The sequence below is a fragment of the Symphalangus syndactylus genome, chromosome 1 (assembly GCF_028878055.3).
Source record: "Symphalangus syndactylus isolate Jambi chromosome 1, NHGRI_mSymSyn1-v2.1_pri, whole genome shotgun sequence".
NCBI classification, from domain to species: Eukaryota; Metazoa; Chordata; class Mammalia; order Primates; family Hylobatidae; genus Symphalangus; species Symphalangus syndactylus.
The window spans coordinates 78,990,138-79,009,627 of record NC_072423.2 but is presented as its reverse complement, the minus strand read 5'-3'; positions in this window follow the sequence as shown (position 1 = coordinate 79,009,627).

Here is a 19,490-nt window from a genome sequence, read left to right as displayed (position 1 = left end):
TGCTGGGATTACAGGTGTGAGCCATCACAGCCAGCCTAATGCCTTGCTTACGATATCCTTGTAGATAAGTTATACACACATTTCAAAAAGCAATGCCCAGTCTCGGACTGTCTGCTTCAGAAGGATGAATCTATTTTAGAAACAGCCATGGCTGACAGAGGCTCCTAAGGCCAAGTTTCTTAGGCCCCCATTTTGAGCTCCACTCTTCATTAACTCTTAATACAATTTTAATAAATACACTTGGCTATTTTGGTTTTCTACATAGCAGATTATATGTGACAAACTAAGAGGTGGGGGACTCAGGAGGGGAGGGGCGCTGAGAGAATACCGAGCATGAATGGCCAAGTGGGCAGGGCCTGGTGCTACATGCAAAATGACAGTTGGAGAACAGCAGTCTCGTCATCGTCATTCATTTATTCATCAAATATTCATTAATCAAGTGATACATACAGGCACTGTGCAAACACATCTCGCCAGCTAGGGAGAGAAAAACTGATCAAAGAGCACTCAGACAATCCCATAGGGATTAAAATACAACACAGTCAATAATAACAAAACATAGGTTTCAATATCCCCTGCTTTAGAAGCTGAATCTCATGAGAGAGATTTCCTTCCAGTGGTTAAAAATTAAAAGTGTTGGCATTTAAATGAGTGTCAGTTATTTGGAAAAATCTCCTAACTAGGATATTTCATTGCCTAACTACACCATTTCAGGGTATTTTAGTTAATATGCAAATTGCTAACAGCTGTGAGAACAAAACCACCACTGCATCATCACGATAGACTGAAGATGCCGGCGGGTTTTGCTGAGCTCTCTTAATTAAGAACTGCTGTGGAATTTTTTTTAAAAAAGAGTATATATACATATATAAAATTTACATAAAATATTGTTGAAAATACTTATATTCACAGAATTTATCTTGGAAAAACAAATATTTTCAGAGCATCTAAATACAAAGAATCTCCATTCAAAGAAATTAAAAAAAAATTGTCGGCTGGGCGCGGTGGCTCACACCTGTAATCACGGCACTTTGCGGGGGACCAAGGTGGGTGGATCACCTGAGGTCAGGAGTTCGAGACCAGCCTGGCCAACATGTTGAAACCCCATCTCTACTAAAAATACAAAAATTAGCCAGATGTGGTGGTGGATGCCTGTAATCCCAGCTACTTGGGAGCTGAGGCAGGAGAATCGCTTGAACCTGGGAGGTGGAGGTTGCAGTGAGCCAAGATCGTGCCTTTGCACTCCAGCCTGGGCAACAAAAGCAAAACTCCATGTCAGAAAAAAATGGTCATTTTGTTTGTTTCAGTATAGTTTTAATCTGTTTAGAATTTTAAATTGATTTACTGCCAGATAAATTAAGCTTCATCCTCACCTCTTATTTCCTTTTATCTGATTTAACTTTTCTCAAAGGAAAAAGACAATTATATTTCTGCCAGCAGTAGTGATTTTTTTCCCTATGAATGTACATATTCTTTAAAAACCATGTCATCTCAAGGTCAAAGAAAACAAAAACAAACCAATGAAAAAGTGGAAGAGGGAATATATAAGACGTAAAAATGTTATTTAGGTTAGAAACTACTCAGTAGAGCTAACTTTATAATCTGATACACCATTCTGCATTGTGGGAATGACATACAAGATGCTTAGACTTTCATAAAGAAAAAAGAAATAGAACTTATACATCAAAAGAGAAAATAGTCAAACATTTCCCTCTACTGGAAGGCTTAATAGGAAGCTGGACATACCATATTCTTTCATACTGTGATTCACAGAAAAGTCCGAGAACATTCAGCAAACTGGAAATGGGTCACTCAGGAGGAGGGGCATAGGGCAGGAAGGACCAGCTAGGAAGCAGTTTATAGTGGGACTGTATTCATCACTTATATAATTAAATAATTTTCAAAAGCAACATACACAAGTCTATGTAATTTTGTTTTTAAATGCATATATATGCATTTATATATGTATTTTCAAAAGTTTGGGTAGTATCACACCAGAAGGTTAACTAACAATTTTTAATTCTGGCTATAAGGATTATGGGTGATATTTGTATTCTTTTTATATATTCTTTTGAATTATATTTTTGGAATATCTTATAATCATGCATGCATCTCTCTCTCTCTCTCTCTCTTTCTTTTTTTTGAGCCAGAGTCTTGCTATAACCTTGAATTCCTGGGCTCAAGGATCCTCCCATCTCAGCCTCCCAAGTAGCTAAGGATTACAGGCATGCACAACCACGTCCAGCTAATTTTTTATTTTATTTTACTTTTTGTAGAGATAGGTCTCACCATGTTGCCCAGGCTGGTCTAGAACTCCTGGTCTCAAGCGATCCTCCCACCTTGGTCTTCCAAAGTACTGGATTACAGGCGTGAGCCACCACACCAGCCTCAGGCTTATAATTAGAAATTGATTCTATTTATCAAGAAAGAGTTTTTAAAGTCTGGTAAAAAATTAGACCATAAAGGTATTTTCTTTCAATGAAAATAATCTTGTTTCAATTATTATTGTTAACATACTCATTGTCTGCTTTTAACAGTTATTTAGGTAAGAGTTTATTCCCTAAGAAACAAATATTGCAGGCCGGGCACAGTGGCTCCACCTGTAATCCCAGCACTTTGGAAGGCCCAGGCAGACAAGACAGATCACTTGAGGTCAGGAGTTTGAGACCAGCTTGGCCAACATGACAAAACCCCGTCTCTACTAAAAATACCAAAATTAGCTGGGAGTGGTGGAGGGCGCCTGTAACCCCAGCTACTTACTCCGGAGGCTGAGTCACGAGAATCACTTAAACCCAGGAAACAGAGGTTGTAGGGAGCCGAGATCATGCCGCTGCACTCCAACTTGGGCAACAGAGTGAAACTGTGTCTCCAAAAAAAAAAGAAAAAGAAAAAGAAAAGAAACGTATATTGCAAAGATGAAAATTTGATTACTCAAAATCTGCCAAACTGAATTACTGAGATAACTAATGAAATCATATGTAGGAAGTTCCCAATTTATTTGTGGATTGTGTGTTTCTATTATGTAGTTATTTAGAACTTGAAACATCATGCGGTAGGCATAATGCTTTAAATGTGCTTCTTAAGTTGTGCTTCTCAAAAGTCCATCTTACCCAAAATTTAGCTAAACTAGTGTGTTATTACAATAAAAGTAGTAAACAATATTTGCAATGAATAATAGTGAATAATATCTCCTTAATAGTGGCATAACCCAAACTCATTTGGAGCCCCGTGACCTGTGCTGAAATAAAGTTCCTCAAACCCCATTTCTACAGTGTGGGGAAGTCCAAGCTGCTAGATTTCTGTGAATTCCTAGGCACATATTTTCTTATGGACTCAATATCAAAAGAATGTACTCACATTAACCCATTAATGAGCAACGTAGGTTTGACTCAAGCTTCTTTAGGGGAAAGGAAGCAAGGCTTGTATTACTCAACTCAAAGATCCATTGTAGCTGGGCACCGTGGCTCACGCCTGAAATCCCAGCACTTTGGGAGGCAGAGGCAGGCGGATCATTTGAGGTCAGGAGTTCGAGACCAGTCTGGCCAACATGGTGAAACTTGTCTCTACTAAAAATACAAAAATTAGCCGGCATGATGGTAGACGCCTGTAATCCTACCTATGCGGGAGGCTGATGCAGGAGAATTGCTTGAACCTGGGAGGCAGAGGCTGCAGTGAGCCAAGATTGCACCGCTGCACTGCAGCCTGGGCAACAGAGCAAGACTGTCTCAAAAAAAAAAAAATAAAAGTAATTTTAAAAAAATCCATTGTAGATTTTAAACTTTTGTGCACCAAAGGATACTATCAAGAAAGTAAAAAGACAAGCCACAGAATGGGAGAAATACTTGAAAATTATATATCTGATAAGATTCTATTATCCAGAAGGTAAAAAGAATTCTTACAACTTAAAAGTAAAAAGATAAATAACCCAATTAAAAAATGGGCATAGGGTAGGGCGCAGTGGCTCATGCCTGTAATCCTCCCAGCACTTTTGGAGGCCGAGTGGGGGTGGATCACGAGGTCAGGAAATCGAGACCATCCTGGCTAACACGGTGAAACCCCGTCTCTACTAAAAATACAAAAAAAAATAGCCAGGCGCGGTGGCGGGCGCCTGTAGTCCCAGCTACTCGGGAGGCTGAAGCAAGAGAATGGCATGAACCTGGGAGGCAGAGCTTGCAGTGAGCCAAGATTGCGCCACTGCGCTCCAGCCTTGGTGACAGAGAGAGACTGACTCAAAAAAAAAAAAAGTCATAGGATCTGAATAGACATTTCTCCAAAGAAGATATACAAATGGCTAACAAGCACATGAAAAGATGCTCACCATTCTTAGTCTTTAGAAAGATGCAAATCAAAATTACAAAGAGAGAAAGAGACGCCACTTCCCACCACAAGTCTGTGTGGGTGCTTCTGGATGAGATTCATGTTTGAATCAGTACACAGAGTAAAACGGGTTGGCTTCCCCAAAGCCAGCAGGCCTCATTCAACCCATTGAAGGCCTGCAAAGAACAAAAAAGGTGATGGCGAACCCCTATAGTCCCAGATACTCAGGAAGCTGAGGCAGGAGGGTCGCTTGAGCCCAGGAGTTCGAGGCTGCAGTGAGCTGTGATGGCCCCAGCCTGGGTGACACAGTGAGACCCTGTCTCAGAAAAACAAAAAACAAACAAAACAAAAAAGAAAAATAAGAATCAGACTGAGACTGGAACTTACAGCACTGGCTCTCCTGAGTCTCTAGTTTGCTGATTGAAGATCTTGGACTTCTCAGCCTCCATGATCACACAAGCCAATTCCTGATAGTAAATCGTGTGTCTGTGTACTGTATATATGTGTACACACACGCACCTATATGTATGTGTGTATATATACTGTGTGTGTGTGTGTGTGTGTGTGTGTATCCTATAAGCCCTGTTTTTGTTCTCTGGAGAACCCGGCCTAATATAGCATCTAAGACAAATGAAAGCATATGTTCACATAAGAACTTAGACAGGGCCAGGTGTGGTGGCTCATGCCCGTAATCCCAGCACTTTGGGAGGCCGAGGCAGGTAGATCACGAGGTCAGGAGATCGAGACCAGCCCTGGCCAACATGGCGAAAGCTTGTCCTACTAAAAATACAAAAATTAGCTAGGCGTGGTGGCCACACGCCTGTAGTCCCAGCTACTTGGGAGGCTGAGGCGGGAGAACTGCTTGAACCGGGGAGGCAGAGGTTGCAGTGAGTCAAGATCATGCCACTACACTCCAGCCTGGGCAACAGAGCAGACTCTGTCTCAAAACAAAAACAACAACAACAAAAAAGAACTTAGACAGAAATGTTCATAGCAGCCTTATTCATAATAGCTAAAAAGTAGAAACAACTCAAATGTCCATCAACTGAAGAATGGATAAACAAATTATGGTGTATCCATAAATGGAATATTCTTTGGCAGGAAAGAGGAAGGAAGTGCTGACATGTGCTACAACATGGATGGAACTTGAAAATGCGCTCAGTGGAAGAAGCCAGCCACAAAAAGCCACATATTCCATCACTTCTTTTCTATGAATTGCTCAGAATAAGCAAATACATAGTGTCGGAGAGTAGACTTGTTGTTGGCAGGGGTTGGGGAGGGGAGAAGAATTTTATAACAGCTTATAAAGTTTACAAGCTAGGCCAGGTGCAGTGGCTCATGCCTGTAATCCCAGCACTTTGGGAGGCCAAGCCCAGCAGACCATTTGAGGTCAGAAGTTTGAGACCAGGCTGGCCAACATGGTGAAACCCCGTCTCTACTAAAAATACAAAAATTAGCCAGGTGTGGTGGTGCATGCCTGTAATCCCAGCTACTCAGGAGGCTGAGGCAGGAGAATCACTTGAACCCGGGAGGTAAAGGTTGCAGTGAGCTGAGATCATGCCACTGCACTCCAGCATGGGCAACAGAGCGAGACTCTGTCTCAAAATAAATAAATAAATAAATAAATAAATAAATAAATAAATAAAGAAAGTTTACCAGGTTAATGAGTAAGGAGTTTTTTTTTTTGAGATAAAAATATAAAATTGATAGTGGTGGTAATGGTTGCACAACTCTGAATATGCTAAAAAAAATCCACTGAGTTATGTATTTAAAAATGATAAATTTATGGTATGCAAATTGTAAAATTAAAAAGAAAAAGTGCAGAGTTTAGACCCAAAATCATCCCTTTCTCTGCTTAGGAATGCAGGAAGATGGACACAGGGCTGGGGAAGTACAATGAAAGGCCAAGTAGGCAGCCTGTTCTCCGCAGATCAGTCCCCCTACGAACACTCTTATTCCCGAGGACTCATCCAATACTAATAAGAGAATGCTCTTGTTTTTGAAGAATTTTCTGAAAGCCGTCCTGACAAATTAAGTAGTGTATGCTGAAGATAGTCAGACTTTGTTTTTAAGAATCGAATATTCTGGAAGAGGCTCTTCAGTCTAATCTTTAGTTCTCTCCACAGAGCAAACGAAGTAAAGTGCCGAGGGCCTGGAGCCCAAGCTATTCCCACACGGACTCCAGGACAGAGTCTGGCAGGGTTGCCTTAACTAAATCTCTGATAACTGTTTCTTCTCTCTTTCTCCTAAAAACGGAATGCAGGCCATCTATTCTAGGGAAATAAAGGATTCTAGTTATGTGAATCTAGGAGCTTTTTTTTTTTTTTTTTTTTTTTTTTGAGACAAAGTCTCGCTCTGTCGCCCAGGCTGAAGCACTGTAGTGCCATCTCAGCTCACTGCAACCTCCGCCACCCAGGTTTAAGCGATTCTCCTGCCTCAGCCTCCCGAGTAGCTGGGATGACAGGCGCCCGCCACCACGCCTGGCTAATTTTTGTATTTTTAGTAGAGACGGGATTTCACCACGTTGGCCAGGCTGGTCTTGAACTCCTGACCTCAGGTGATCCACCTGCCTTGGCCTCCCAAAGTGCTGGGATTACAGGCGTGAGCCACTGCGCCCGGCTGATAATTGACCTTTTATTTGACATTAACATCTAAGCAACAGCTTGTGTCCTCTAACCTCAGTCATCCTCATGTATCTGCTGGGCAGTTGGGTGCTTTTATTCTCTAAAGTATGCACTCAGGGCCAGGTGCGGTGGCTCACACCTGTAATCCCAGCACTTTGGGAGGCCAAGGCAGGCAGATTTCTTGAGGCCAGGAGTTCAAGACCAGCCTGGCCAACATGGCGAAACCCTGTCTCTACTAAAAATACAAACTTAGCCAGGCGTGGTGGCATGCACCAGTAATCCCAGCTATTCAGGAGGCTGAGGCAAGAGAATCGCTTGAACCTGGGAGGCAGAGGCTGCAGTGAGCTGAGATTTTGCCACTGCACTCCAGCCTGGGCGACAGAGTGAGACCCCATCTCAGGAAAAAAAAAAAAGTATGCATTCAGGACAATTGAAATGAATATATTGTATAATAAGCCTGGGACCAATAAGAATGGTTTAAATTTAGTTCTCATTCCAGTTCTCACACAGTCCACATGGAAAACACAGCTGCCTGCTTTGTGTGTGCACAAGATGGCTCTCCTCGGGCAGACAGGGTCAGCATGGATGTGGAATTCTCTTGTGTTAACAATGCCTGGGTATCTGCACGGGGCTGTCCTGCAGGCCTGAGTGTTCCCAGCATGACTGGAAATTACAATGCCCAGTAAACACCTCAGGACTCAGGAGGGACGACACGACCAGCCTGCTGTGTTTTCCAGCAAGCAGAGGCAGCTGCTCCATCAAGATGGGCCCGTGTCCTGAGGTGTGGCTACCTAGGTGACCTCGGTAGAGGGGTGTGGGGAATGAGGAAGCCTTGCCTGGGGCCCCCATTCATTCCTAATAGCATCATTGCCTCACGTCCATCCCTTGCCTCCAAAGTCATATGAAAATTTACCCAGGCCCTTGGGCAGCTGGACAGGTTTTTGTGAGGGACACACACGGGGCACGTAGGAAGCTTGGCAGAGGCTCCAGGAACACTGACGAAGCGTTTTAGGACCCCCACCCCCATGCCTCTACCAGGGCTGGCCTCCAGAGTGGGTGAGGACAGAGCATCTGTGGGCTTTTCGTTCTGAGGTCTTGGCCCCACTGGCCACCGCATGGGACTCTTTGCTCGTCGGGGCTTGCAAAAATCATCCTTCAAGAAAGAAAAGGGAACTCTTCATGTTGAATGTTGACTGTGTGCGCGTGTGCATGCGTGTGTGGGTGTGTGCGCATGCACGTGCGTACTTGCACAAGCTTGCGTGTGCATGTTTACTTCATGGAATTTTGTTTTTGTGAAATTCCCCTCCAATTATGTGTTGGAATTTACCTCCATGCCCCAGTCACACTGTTGGTTCTGCGCTCTGAACCTGGGTGTAGCTCATTTGAAGGACTCTCTTTTGAGTTTCCTAACAGATATTTGGTGGTCTCAAGAGTTGAGGTTGTAGAGGGTTGGGAGAAACTGAAGTTCTATACATTTCCATAGAGTTTACATCCTGCAGTTAAAAAGGCAGGAAGGGCTCAGCCCAGGCCCCACAGCTCCAGGCCATCCCCCGCAGGCTGCCCACAGTGCCCCCGTTTCTCTAGCTGTATCTTTTTCGAACAGCCCAGGAAAGGAAAGCGGGTTCACTTGCAGATTTTGTTCACAGCGGAAGCACCATGTTCTGTTTCTTGTTCAGGTTCAGTTTATTGTGTAAATGGTGTTTTTTTCTGGTGTGAGCTTTGGTGATTGTGGCAGGGCTCCTTTGAGGAGACGGTTCCACCTCGTGGTCTGAAGAACAAACCGGAGAAGAATCTGGTTTGGCCAGAGGCCCCTTGCGGCCCTTGTCACCCTAAGTACACCCCTCTGATGCTCTGCTGTCAAGAAGCACGTTTCCACCAGCTGTATTCAACACCACAATGCATTTTTAAAACTATATTTGCATCCAAGACAATAAAGAAACCTTATTTTTTTTTCGGGCCGGGCGCGGTGGCTCACGCTTGTAATCCCAGCACTTTGGGAGGCCGAGGCGGGTGGATCACGAGGTCAGGAGATCGAGACCACGGTGAAACCCCGTCTCTACTAAAAATACAAAAAAAATTAGCCGGGCGTGGTGGCGGGCGCCTGTAGTCCCAGCTACTCGGAGAGGCTGAGGCAGGAGAATGGCGGGAACCCGGGAGGCGGAGCTTGCAGTGAGCCGAGATTGCGCCACTGCACTCCAGCCTGGGCGGCAGAGCGAGACTCCGCCTCAAAAAAAAAAAAAAAAAAAAAGAAACCTTATTTTTATTTTGAAAAGCAGAAGAAAAAAAGAAAATTTACCCAGGCCTGGCAGATTTGTTAACATCAATAACTAAATCTAGACCTTTTGAAAATATCTAGAGTGTTTGAGAATTAATCAAAGATCTGAATGTGTCAAATGCAACCACCATTTGGAATTGGAAAACAAAAATCTTACCAAGGTTTGTTAGCATGGCCACATGGCCAGGGTGATGGAGGAGTTAATAGAGGTCCTTGTGTACAAGGTACAAACCTAGAGAAAAAGGGTGCAATTTAGAAGTTTTGGCCTTAACCATCCCTCAGCTGTCCTGTCCCAGGCCTTTGCTCTGCCCTGCAGCGCCAGCCCAAAGCTAAGTCTGTCTCAATGGCCAGATTCCTCCTGTCCTCCTTAGGGGCCACAAAGAACTCCTTCTTTCCTCTCAAGCACAGAGCAATTTTAGTGATCTGGTTCTCCCTGCAACCACAATTAAAACACACACACATAATGATAATGCACCCCTGTGTGCCCAATATGTTCTGCTCATTGTTCATTTTCACTGGGCTCTTTCAGCTGAAAATCTCTGCATATATTATTGTTTACTCATTTGACAGACATTTACTCAGCAAATGCTGTTATTAGGCAGTGGGGTGCAAAGGTGAAGGCAGCGGTGAGATGCACTCCTGAGCATCAACCCCACTGCACTGCTTCTCGGCCCCCTGCCTTCATCCAAGTGGTTCTCTCCGCCCGGTGCCCACTTCCCCACCCTCGATTTGTTTTGTTAACTTTTACTGCACTCGGACATCACCTCCTCACACTGGAACAGCCAGGCTGGCTTAGGGTCATCTCCTCCCTTTTCCCACACATTGGTACATTTATATATGCCGCAGGGAACTGAAATTACCTCGTAAAGAAAGGGACGAAGAAAGCTAAGACTAAACCACATTATTTTTGGTGTAGCTACCAAATCTTTTGGGTTCAAAGATTTGATTTCTCCTGATGCTATGGTCTGAGTGTCTGTGTCCCCTCTCCAAATTCCTATGTTGAAATCCTTTGTTGAAACACTGCCTGCCAAGTGGGTGGTATTAGGAGGTGGGGTCTTTGAAAGGTGATCAGGTCAGTCATGGAGGTGCAGTCCTCATGACTGGGATTGGTGCCTTTATAAAAGAGGCCCCAGAGAGACTCCTTTCCCCTTCTATGTGAGGAACAGCGAGAAGGTGCCGTCTATTAGCCAGAAAGCCTGGCTCTTTACAGACACCACATCTGCCTTGAACTTGAAGGTCCAGCTTCTAGAACTGTGAGAAATAAATTTTTGTTGTTTATAAGCCGGCCTGTTTATGGTATTTTGCTATAGCTGCCTGAATGGACTAAGACAGTCCTCAAGGTTCATCCATATTATAACATATGCCAGGATTTACATCCTTTTAAGGCTGAATAATATTCTATTACCTGTTATACCACCTTTTCTTTATCCATTCATCTGTCCCTGGGCATTTAGGCTGCTTCTACATCTTGGCTATTATGAATAACACTGTAATGAACATGGTGTGCACATAACTCTTTGAGATCCTGATTCTGCTTCTTTTGGACATATACCCCAGAAGTAGGATTGCTGGGTTATATTATGTCTATTTTTAATTCTTTGAGGAACCTCCATATTGTTGTCCATAGCAAGTGCACCATTTTACAGTCCCACCAAAAGTGTGCAAGAGTTCAAGTTTCTCCACATCTTCATCAATGCTTGTATTTTTTTCTTTTAATAATGGCCAGCCTAATGGGCATGAGGTGATACCTCACATGGTTTGTTTTGTTTTGTTTTTGAGATAGTCTCACTCTGTTGCCCAGACTGGAGTGTAGTGGTGCGATCTCGGCTCACTGCAACCTCCACCTCCTGGGTTCAAGTGATTCTCCAGCCTCCTGAGTAACTAGGATTACAGGTGCACACCACCATGCCCAGCTAATTTTTGCATTTTTTAAGTAGAGACGGGGTTTCGTTATGTTGGCCAGGCTGGTCTCGAACTCCTAACCTCAGGTGATCTGCCCACTTTGGCCTCCCAAAGTGCTGGGATTACAGGCGTGAGCCACTGCGCCGGCCTGTTTTGTTTTGTTTTGTTTTGTAAGATGGAGTCTCGTTCTGTCACCCAGGCTGGAGTGCAGTGGTGCAATCTCAGCTCACTGCAACATCTGCTTCCAGGCTTAAGTGATTCTCCTGCCTCAGCCGCCCAAGTAGCTGGGACTACAGGAGTGTGCCACCACTCCTAGCTAATTTTTGTATTTTTAGTAGAGATGGGGTTTCACCATTTTGGCCAGCCTGGTCTTGAATTCCTGTAATCCTCCCGCCTCGGCCTCCCAAAGTGCTGGGATTACCGACTACATGTGGTTTTAGTTTGCATTTCTCTGATGATTAGAGATGTTGAGCACCTTTTCATACACTTGCTCACTTGTATATCTTCATTGAAGAAATGTCTATTCTTTGCCCATATTTTTATTTATTTATTTAATTTTGAGACGGAGTCTAAGTCTGCTGCCCAAGCTGGAGTGCAGTGGTGTGATCTCAGCTCACTGCAACCTCCACCTCCTGGGTTCAAATGATTCTCTTGCCTCAGCCTCCTGAGTAGCTGGGATTATAGGCGCCCGCCACCATGTCCAGCTAATTTTTGTACTTTTAGTAGAAACGGGGCTTCGCTATGTTGGCCAGGCTGGTCTCGAACTCCTGACCTCAGGTGATCCGCCTGCCTTGGCCTCCCAAAGTGCTGGGATTACAGGCGAGAGTCACTGTGCCCAGCTTAGTTTTATTTATTTTCAGATGGAGCCTCACACTGCTGCCCAGGCGGGAGTACAGTGGCATGATCTCAGCTCACTGCAACATCCACCTCCTGGGTTCAAGCAGTCCTCGTGCCTCAGCCTCCCAAGTAGCTTGGATTACAGGCACACGCTACCATGCCCTGCTAAGTTTTGCCATGTTGGCCAGGCTGGTCTTGAACTCCTGACCTCAGGTGATCTGCCTGCCTTGGCCTCCCAAAAGTGCTGGGATTACAGGTGTGAGCCACCCTGGCCAGCCCATTTTAAAAAAATTTTTAATTTTTATGGGTATATATAGTAGGTGTATATATATATACATCTATATATATATACATATATATATCTATATATATATGGGATACTCGAGGCATTTTGATACGAGAATATAATGTATAATAATACCAGGGTAAACGAGGTATCCCTTGAACATTTAAAAAATTTGTTGTTGTTATTGAGTTGTAGGAATTTTTTATATATTCTGGATGTTAGCCCTTTATCAGATAAATGATTTTCAAGTATTTTCTCTCATTCTGTAGGTTTCCTTTTCACTGTGGTGTTTTCTTTGCTGTGCAGAAGTTTTTGATGTAGTTCCATTTGTCTATTTTATATTTTGTTACCTGTGCCTTTGGTGTCGTAGCCAAGAAATCATTGCCCTTCTCCTAATGTTATGAAGTTTCTCCCCTATGTTTTCTTTTAGTTTCATAGTTTCAGGTCTTAGGTTTAGGTCTTTAATTCATTCTGAATTAATTTTTGTATATGGTGTAGAATAAGGGCCCATTCTCATTCTTTCCTACATGGATATGCAATTTTCCCAGCACCATTTGTTGAAGAGCTATCCTTTCTTCATTGTGTAGTCTTGGCATCTTTGTTGAAGATCTTTGACAGTAAACATGAGGTTTATTTCTGGGCTCTGTATTTTGTTCCATTGGTCTATATGTCTGTCTTTATGCCAATTCCATATTGTTTCAATTACTATAGCTTTGTAATATGCCTTGTATTTTGTTCTGGGCTCTATATTTTGTTCCATTGGTCTATATGTCTGTCTTTATGCCAGTACCATATTGTTTCAATTACTCTAACATTGTAATATGCTTTGAAATCAGGAAGTGTGAGGTCTCCAGCTTTGTTCTTTTTCAAGGTTGTTATTTGGAGTCCTTTTAGATTCAATATGAATTTAGGATTTTTTGTGTGTGTCTGCAAAAAAAATGCCATTGAGATTTTGATATAGATTGCATTGAATCTGTAGACTGCTTTGGGTAGTATGGACATCTTATCAATACTAAGTCTTCCAATCCACCAACATGAGATGTATTTCCATTTATTTGTGTCTTCTTTAATCTCTTTCAGCAATGTCTTATCATTTTCATTATATAACTCTTTTGCCTCCTTGGTTTAGTTTATTACTATTTTATTCTCTCTCTCTCTTTTTTTTTTTTTCTTTTTTTGAGACGGAGTCTCACTCTGTTGCCAGGCTGGAGTGCAGTGGCATGATCTCGGACACTGCAACCTCCGCCTCCCGGGTTCAAGCGGTTCTTCTGTCTCAGCCTCCCAAATAGCTGGGAGTACAGGCTCGCGCCACCACGCCCAGCTAATTTTTGTATTTTTAGTAGAGATGGGGTTTCACCATGTTGGCCAGGATGGTCTCAATCTCTTGACCTCATGACCTGCCCGCCTTGGCCTCCCAGTGCTGGGATTACAGGTGTGAGCCACCATGCCCAGCTTATTTTATTCTCCTTTATGCTATTGTAAATGGGATGTTATTTATTTATTTATTGGATTGTTCATTGTGTACGGAAACACAACTGATGCTGGAATGTTGATTTTGTATCCTGCAATTTTGCTGAATTCATTTATTAGTTTTAACATTTTGTGGAATTTTGAGGGTTCTTTACATATGAGTTCATGTCCTCTGCTAACAGACAACATTTTACTTCTTTTCCAATCTGGATGCCTTTTTATTTCTTTTTCTTGTGTATTTCTCTGGCTAGGACTTAAGAACTACGTTGAATAAAATTGATAAGAGTGGGCTTCCTTGCCTTGTTCCTGATCTTGCAAGAAAAGCGTTCAGTTTTTCACCATTGAGTTTGACTTTAGCTGTGGGCATTTCATATATGACCTTGACTACCAAGGTTGAAGTAATTTCCCTGGAGTCCTAGTTCACTGAGTGTTTTGCATTGAAAGGGAGTTGAGTTTTGTCAAGTGCTTGTTCTGCATGAATTGACGTAATCATATGATTTTTGTCCTTTTTCTGTTAATGTGTTGTAGTGCATTTATTAATTTCCATATGTTGAACCATCCTCACATCCAGGGATGAATTCTTTTTGGTCGTGGTATATGATCCTGTTAATGTGCTGTTGAATTTGGGTTGCTAGCACAGGCACACCTCATTTTATTGCCCCTCCCTTTATTGTGCTATTCACAGCTATTGTGCTTTTTCACAAATTGAAGATTTGTGGCAACTCTGTGTCAAGCAAGTTCTATTGCGCCGTTTTTTCAACACCGTGTACTTACTTTGGGTCTCTGTGTTACATCTTGGTAATTCTCAAGATATTTCAAACTTTCCCATTATTATTATATGTTATGGTAATCTGCGATCAGTGATCTTTGATGTTACTTGTTGTAATTGGTTTGGAGCACCACAAATTGCACCCAGGTAAGATAAAGAACTTAACTGATAAATGTGTGTGTTCTGACTGCGCCACCAACCAGCCATTTGTTCTCCCTTTTCTTTCCCTCTCCTTGGGCCTCCCTATTTCCTGAGATATAACAATATTGAAATGAGGCCTATTAATAACCCTACAGTGGCCTTTAAGTGTTCAAGTGAAAGGAAGAGTCACAAGTCTCTCACTTTGAATCAAAAGCCAGAAATGATTAAGCTTAGTGAAGAAGGCATTCAAAAGCTCAGATAGGCCCAAAACTAAGCCTCTTGTTTCAAACAGCTAGCCAAGTTGTGAAGGCAAAGAAAAAGTTTTTGAAGGAAATTAGAAGTGCTACTCCAGGCCGGGTGCAGTGGCTCATGCCTGTAATCCCAGCACTTTGGGAGGCTGAGGCGGGCGGATCACGAGGTCAGGAGATAGAGACCATGCTAGCTAACACAGTAAAACCCCGTCTGTACTAAAAATACAAAAAAATTAGCCCGGTGTGGTGGCGGGCGCCTGTAGTCCCAGCTACTCCGGAGGCTGAGGCAGGAGAATGGCGTGAACCCGGAGGCGGAGCTTGCAGTGAGCCGACATAGCGCCACTGCACTCCAGCCTGGGTGACAGAGCAAGATTCCGTCTCAAAAACAAAACAAAACAAAACAAAAAAAACAGATTTTCAATGTAGATGAAACATTCTTCTATCAGAAGAAGAGGCCATAGAGGACTTTCATAGCTAGAAAGCAGAAGTCAATGCCTAGCTTCAAAGCTTCAAAGGACAGGCTGGCTTACTTGTTAGGGGCTGATGCAGCTGGTGACTTTAAGCTGAAGCCAATATTTACCATTCCAAAAATTCCAGGGCCCTTAGGAATTATGCTAAATCTCCTTTTCCTGTGCTCTATCAGTGGAACATCAAAGCCTGAATGGCAGCACATTTGTTGAAGCATGGCTCACTGAATATTTTAATCCCACTGTTGAGACCTACCCCTCAGAAAAAGAGATTCCTTTCAAAATACCACCAGTCATTGACAATACACCTGGTCCCAAGAGCTCTGATGGAAATGTACAAGGAGATTAATGTTGTTTTCATGCCTGCTAATATAACATCCATTCTGCAGCCCATGGATCAAGGAGTAATTTCAGCTTTCAAGTCTTATTTCAGAAATACATTTCCTAAGGCTATAGCTGCCATAAATAGTGATTCCTCTGACGGATCTGAGCAAAGTAAATTGAAAACTTTCTGAAAAGGATTCTCCATTTTAGATGACACTAAGTATATTTTGATTCATGGGAGGAGGTCAAAATATCAACATTAAGATAAGTCAGTGCCAACCTTCATGGATGACTTTGAGCAGTTCAAGACTTCGGTGAAAGAGGTAACTGCAAGATGTGATGGAAATAGCAAAAGAACTAAATTTAACAGTGGACCCTAAAGATGTGAATAAATTGCTGCAATCTCATGACAAAACTTGAAGAGATCAGGAGTGGCTTCTTATGGATGAGCAAAGAAAGTGGTTTCTTGAGATGGAACCTACTCCTGGTGAAGGTGCTGTGTACATTGTTAAAATGACAACAAAGGATTTTGGGATATTCCATAAGCTTAGTTGACAAAGCAGCAGCAAGGTTTCAGAGGATTTGACTTCAATTTTGAAAGAATATAGGTATTCACTTTGTGGTTATCCTGAGACTTACATGAAACATCTTATACTTGTAACAATCTGTTTTAAGCTGATAACAACTTAACCTCAATCATATACAAAAACCACTTTTACAACTCTTTTTTTTTTTTTTTTTTTTTTTTTTGAGACGGAGTCTCGCGCTGTCGCCCAGGCTGGAGTGCAGTGGTGTGATCTCGGCTCACTGCAAGCTCCGCCTCCCGGGTTCGCGCCATTCTCCTGCCTCAGCATCTCCGAGTAGCTGGGACTACAGGCGCCCGCCACCATGCCCGGCTAATTTTTTTGTATTTTTAGTAGAGATGGGGTTTCACTGTGGTATCAATCTCCTGACCTCGTGATCCGCCCCCCTCGGCCTCCCAAAGTGCTGGGATTACAGGCGTGAGCCACCGCACCCGGCCTACAACTCTTTTAAATTATTGATATAGGGCCAGGTGCAGTGGCTCATGCCTGTAACCCCAGCACTTTTGGAGGCCAAGGTGGGAGGAAGGCTTGAGCTCAGGAGTTCAAAACCAGCCTGGGCAACATAGCAAGATCTTATCTTAAAAAAATTATTTTTAAAATTATTATTTCAATGGCTTTTGGGGTACAGGTGGTTTTTGGTTACCTGGGTAAGTTCTTCAGTGGTGATTTCTGAGATTTCAGTGCACCCATCACCCAAGCAGTCTATGTTATAACCAACATGCAGTGTTTTATTCCTCACCCCCTCCAAACCTCCCCGGCTAAGTCCTCAAAGTCCATTATATCATTCTTTTTTTTTTTCACCCTGAGATAGAGTCTTGTTTTGTTGCCTAGGCTGGAGTGCAGTGGCGCAATCTTGGCTCTCTGCAACCTCCACCTCTTGGGTTCTAGTGATTCTTGTGCCACACCCTCCCTAGTAGGTGGGACTACAAGCACATGCCACCACATCCAGCTAATTTTTGTATTTTTTTTTTTTTTTTTGTAAAGATGGAGTTTCACCATGTTGGTCAGGCTGGTCTTGAACTCCTGGCCTCAAGCGATCCACCCACCTTGACATCCCAAAGTGCTGGGATTACAGGTGTGAGCCACCGTGCCCAGCCTGCTAAAGTCCATTATATCATTCTTAAGCCTTTGAGCCCTCATAGCTTAGCTTCCACTTATAAGTGAGAGGTACAATATTTGGTTTTCCATTTCTGAGTTACTTTACTTAGAATAATGGCCTCTGGCTCCATCCAAGTTGCTGCAAAAGACATTATTTCATTCCTTTTTGTGGCTGAAGCGTAGTACTCCATGATGAACATACCACATTTTCTTTATCCACTCATTGGTTGATGTTCAATTAGGTTGGTTCTATATCTTTGCAATTGTGAATTGTGCTACTATAAACATGTGTGTGCATGTGTCTTTTTCATATGACTTATTTTCCTTTGGGTATATACCTCGTAGTGGGATTGCTGGATCAGATGGTGTTCTACTTTTTGTTCTTTAAGGAATCTCCGCACTGTTTCCCATAGTGGTTGTACTAATTTACATTCCCACCAGCAGTGTAGAAGTGTTCCCTTTTCACCACATTCACGCCAACATCTATTGTTTTTTCTGACTTTTTAATTATGATCATTCTTGCAGGAGTAAGGTGATATTTCATTGCGGTCTTAACATTTCCCTGATGATTAGTGATGTTGAGCATTTTTTCATGTTTGTTGGCTGCTTGTATATCTTCTTTTGAGAATTGTCTATGTTCTTTGCCACTTTGTGATGGGATTATTTTTTTCTTGCTCATTTGAGTTCCTTATAGATTCCGGATATATTCCTTTGTCAGATGCATAGTTTGCGAATTTCTCCCACTCTGTGGGTTGTCTGCTTACTCTGCTGGTTATTTGTTTTGCTGTGCAAAAGGTAAAAAAAAAAATTATTGATGTCACAAATTACACCTTTACATAGTGTGTATCCATTAAGATATTTTAACATATTTTTACAGTTACAGTTTTTGTTTAACTTTTAGAGATGGGGCTTCACTTTGTTGCCCAGGCTGGTCTTAAACTCCTGGCTTCAAGTTATCTTCCCCAAGTGCTGGGATGACATGTGTGGGTCACCGTGCCTGGCCAGTTAGTTATTTTTATGCTTTGTCTTGTTAATTCTGGACCAGAACTAAAAGTGCACTACCACTATAGTCCTGAAGGATTCTGCATTTGTCTGTATTTAGTTTGCCAGTGAGCTTCATATTTTCTTTTTTTGAGACAGAGTCTCGCTCTGTTGCCCGGGTTGGAGTGCAGTGGCGTGATCTCAGCTCACTGTAACCTCTGCCTTCTGGGTTTGAGCAATTCTCCTGCCTCAGCCTCCCACATAGCTGGGATTACAGGTGTGTGCCACCACGCCTGGCTAATTATTTTTTTGTATTTTTAGTAGAGATGGGGGTTTCACCATGTTGGTCAGGCTGGTCTCGAATTCCTGACCTCAGGTGATCCTCCCGCCTCAGCCTCCCAAAGTGCTGGGGTTACAGGTGTGAGGCACTGCACTCGGCCACTCCCAATCTTTGCATACTGGCTTTGTACAGGGGAGACCTTCACCAACTAGCCCAGGTAGAGACTCTGGAACCTCTTAAATGCTTTTCCAAGTTCAACTTTTTAGGATTGTGTTATTTCCCAACTAAAGGTTGCTGGTTTTTCATCTTGTAATCTCTTGCTCCCTCTGGTGTCTGTCTTCAGAATTGCATGTTCCCTAGTGCTGCAGCTGCAAGTCACCCCTTTGTTCTCAGTGGCTCTCTGGCAAAGCATGACGGCTTCCTATAAGCACCCCAAGTTAGATGAGATGGGCAACAGTCCCTTGGGCAGCACTACAAAAAGCTGGAATGCTGGCGTGTAAGTTCCATTCCTCCTGGGAGAGAAAATGCAAGTTGGGTGATTTCTCTTGATGGTGTCCATCCACACTGGCCCGCCTGTGGTACTACAGGCTCTGGTGGCACGGCAAAACGATCCTCCACTCTCCCGTGCTTTTAGCAGACTCCAGACATCCAAAGGATGCCAGTTCTGTCAGTATTCCAAGTCAGACAAGACGAAAGAATCAGAATCTTGGTCACATGCTCCAACCTTCTCTACCTCTCTCCCCCTCACCGAGTCTGCCCCTTCAACCCAGGGAAAAGCCAGGAGCTGGCGTACTCTCGCCATCATGCTGGGCTGTCATCCTGGGTGGGGTAAAGTGAAATGACTCTTCTTACTCCTCATTTCAACGTGGCTGTTCTTAATTTTG